The sequence below is a fragment of the Aotus nancymaae genome, unplaced genomic scaffold (assembly GCF_030222135.1).
Source record: "Aotus nancymaae isolate 86718 unplaced genomic scaffold, 86718_ANA_hifiasm-v0.15.2.pri h1tg000057l, whole genome shotgun sequence".
Classification (NCBI taxonomy): domain Eukaryota; kingdom Metazoa; phylum Chordata; class Mammalia; order Primates; family Aotidae; genus Aotus; species Aotus nancymaae.
In genome coordinates, this window is record NW_026988471.1 from 58,432,547 (window position 1) to 58,436,718 (window position 4,172).

General features: G+C 35.5%; 1 non-coding gene across 1 annotated transcript; it reads left to right on the plus strand.

Annotated features, from left to right (window-relative positions):
- Positions 1-458: 458 nt before the first annotated feature.
- LOC135269767 (U6 spliceosomal RNA) lies at positions 459-561 on the plus strand. The gene has a single exon (XR_010338028.1). It is a non-coding gene; the product is annotated as a U6 spliceosomal RNA (small nuclear RNA).
- Positions 562-4,172: the final 3,611 nt, after the last annotated feature.

Sequence of the window (4,172 nt, forward strand, 5' to 3'; positions counted from 1 at the left end):
GTTGTTCATAGGAGATATTTTTAAAGTTCTGACATATTCCTGGGAATCTATAATACCACATACAGTTGGCTAGGAAATGCCCAGAAATACTTGAGAAGGCTCTATTTTTCAACTTTAGCCAACTTTGAGAATCTCCCCAAGCAGGAATAAAAAGGAAGGCAGAGTTGCAAACTCCTTGCAAAGCACTGAAGACACACCCCAACACATACAAAACCCCCTTTGAGAAGGCAGGGAATATTATTTGTTCAATGCATTTAGGAAAATCTCAGTTTAATCATCAGCTGGACAATAAGCTTAACTGTCCACACAGGGCAAAGAAAAGAGATATCATAGAATTAGTCATGAAAAGTAATTAAACAAATAGCCATAAAAATAACAAACAGCAACAGCGACAACCTTGGGAAAGGTGGAAGAAAATTTGATTTCCAAAGTTGCCACATTATTTAACTAAATATTTAGTGCTTGTTTTGGCAGCATTTATACTAAAATCAGAATGATACAGAGAAGATTAGCATGGCCCCTGCACAAAGAGGACATGTAAATTTGATTTTATGATTTTATATGTTAATTAATTTGATTGTGATAATCATTACACAATGTATGCATATATCAAATCATCACATTGTGCACATTGAATACATGCAGTCTTTATTTTTCAATTAAATATTTAAAAATAAAGAGATAAAATATATATATATAAAATATTGAAAATTATAAAAGATACAAAAATATGAGAAAGTATGGCCCATACACAGTAAAAATACCAGTCAGTAGGAACTGGCCTGGTGAAACTCAGAAGCTGGCCTTACTAGAAGAACTTTAAACAGACTTTAAACCAGCTACTTAAAATATACTCAAAGAGTTGAAGAAAACTATGTCTAAATGACTAAAGGAAAATACAAGAATGAAGTATCACTAAATAGAGAATATAAATCAAAAACTAAAAATTATAAAAACAGAACAAATAGATAAATTATTGGTTTAATTATCAATAGGTTAATATTTATAATAAATAAATAAATAAAAGTTACTTTGGGAGAATATGACCGTAAATATTAATAATTCATCAATAGACAAATTATTGAGCTGAAAACTATAAGAACTGTCCTGATTATATTGAAAATGAAAAGCTCAGAGCTAGGCAATCCAGGACTGGTTTATTCTTGGATAATTTTATCTGTCATCACCTGGGACCCCTGGAAAGACAAGTCTGAAACCAAGGCTGGTATGTAGGATGTTTATTTGTGAGCAGGAATGGCAAATGGAGGGAGTGTATATCCAGAGAAGGGAATGACAACACTGGACAATCTTGCTTTATTCATATAAAATCACTATGGATCACCTCTTGGAATGTTCCATGGGCTGCCAGATAAGCGTTTTGAAATACATATCAGTACTCTTTGACAGACAGACAGACAGGCAGAAAGAAAGAGAGAAAGGAAAGAAAGGAAAGAAAGAAAGAAAGAAGAAAGAAAGAAAGAAGGAAAGAAAGAGAAATGAAAGAAAGAAAGAAGGAAAGAAAGAGAAATGAAAGAAAGAAAAAGGAAAGCATGGATCTATTGGCTACATCACCCAATGAAAAGGCTTATTTTTTATTCCCAGCATGTGTTAACTCTTTACATATACCACCACTGGGTTGCACTTCCTTGAGTGCTGAAGAAGTTCCTATGAGTTTCCCATATGAAGGTAATGATTAGAGATTCTGTAGTTCAGGAGGGAGAGGTACATTACAGACTTCACCAAGCTGTTCCGTTGTATCTGAGCAAAGTTAGTCATCTAGCAATGGCTGGAATAATAGAAGAATGCCTGGAGGTGTTCAACAGAACACTGATGTCTTAGATTCCTTCCATCTTTTTCTTCTCCATTCTTCCTGTGTAGCTTCCATTGTCTAGAACTCCTTGGAGTCAGAGGGTCCAGACATGTTGCAAAAACCATAGGCTAATAAAAGTAAGAAAGGGAAAGGGAGGCTGGGTGATACAGTTTTTCAGCTTGGCACATTCAGTAATGTGGAGCCTGTGTTTGTTAGGGGGTGGGGGAAAGGAGGAAAATGGAAATTGGTAATCTCTATCACAACTCTTAGGGAAATTTTGAAATAGGGACAGGACGCCTTTGTGCCTTTAGCCTTCCTTTTTAAACTTATTTTATCTATGGTCATATTCTCCCAAAGTAACTTTATTTCTTACCCTCACCTCTTACAAATCCAAAATGGTCAGAACTTACCTCAAGATTGTTGACCTGCCTGGTATCCTCTTTAATCTTATATAAGTGACATTCATTTTAATAACAAGTTGAACTCATTATGCGAATTGCACAATTCTATTAGAATATTGTGATCCCATGTAAATGCTATTAGTTCCACAAATGAACTACTCTATGTGAAACTGCTTAGAAAACTATAAAGCGCTTTACAAATGGAAGAAAAATTATAATGTCCAAGAGAGAAAAACATTATACTAAACTGGAATCATAAAATGCTAAAGTACCCACTGATGCAGTTCCAATTCGCAACTTCGCCCCTTTTTGTGTGAAAAGGTAAAGGAAAGCAAAGTGTGTTCTTTGTAAATCCCATTTCTATGACTAATGTTCTTCTATAGCTAATGTGTAATTTTCTTTCTCTGATTTGTTTTCTCATCTCACCCGACATATTTTCTATCCCTTCTGTCTTCTTAGAAGTGCCACTTTGTTGAGGGGGGAGGTTGGGTTTTGCAAGAAGTTTTAAAATATGCCGTTAATGAATGAATGGACAACTAATTACTTGCTAAATGCATTAACACAAATCTGGGTCTGAAATTGCTTTGGAATTAATTTGGGACATATGTGCACATCCTTGCTTATATTTGCAAGGGGCATGGTACATGGATTTGCATTTGTATATGAGAAAGTCTTTTCCTTTTTTACACAAACCTGGCTACAAGGAAGAAAACTCATTATCAGGTTTATCTTGCTTTTCAAACTCTATTACTAAAAAAAGATAAATTCCTAAATTATGCTCCTCATACATTGATTTCATTCTCTTTCACTTGTTCTTTCCCTGCTGCCTACACACATACATACACACCCCAAATGTAGTCTGTGTACATAGGTAGGAGGATTATAAATAAACTACACACCAAGTGAACAAACATAGCAGTTTCTATTCAATGGATCACTATAGTAATTATTCCCTAGATCTAACTGATTTCTAAAACAAAAACAACAAAAAAAAAGCTTTTCTTTCTGTTTTCTCAAATTTCATTTCTTCCTATTAAATACTGAGAACTACTAGTTATTATATTCTTAACATGAGACAGAATTTTCACTTTAGTTCAAACACGAGCTCTGGTATAAACTGCTTTTTAATGGCAATGATGATTTTAAGTGCCCACCTATAGATATTTTGAATATGCAGCTATTTCCTCTGATGGAAATTAGCCAGCAACAGGGTTTCATTAGCATTCACATTTGCAGATAAGTATTATATTTTCCTAGACATTTTTTAAAACTTAGCTCTTGGATGATGGCACTGCCAAAAATATACGTCCAATTTATACATCAGACAGGATCAGAGACAGATTATTCCTTAACTTGGCACAGAAGCACTTGCTTCTCTGAAAACTAGGGCTTCCCTCTTTGGGGAGACACTTCCTAGAATATAAAATCAGTCTACTGTTAGGCAAAACTTCCAGCTCATTCTAGGAAAATGTCTTTCCTGTTTGCTACATCTGGTCTTCAGTAGCCTTATCAGTCATAATCACATGATCTTAACCCCCTCAACCCTTGCATGGCAAATATATGTGTTTCAAGGGTTTGTCTTCCCTGATTCAGACTTCTCCTCTACAATTTAGGGGAAAAAACTCAAATACCGTTCCACAGCTGGTCCATTTCCTTACTGAAACCTAGACTAGTCCATGTTATGGACTGAATTGTGTCCATTGGAAAACTGATATGTGGAAGCCCTAAGCCTCAATGTGACTATATTTGGAGACAGTACATTTAAAAAGGTAAGTAAGGCTAACTGATGTCTTGAGGGTGAGGCCCTAGTCCAACATGACTGGTGTTTTTAGAAGAGGGAGAAGCACCAAGGATGAACATGCACAGAATCATCCATCTCAAGCCAAGGAGAGAGACACCTCAGGAAACCCTTGCCAGCTTTTTCATCTTGGACTTACAGCCTCTCGAAGTATGAGAGGGTA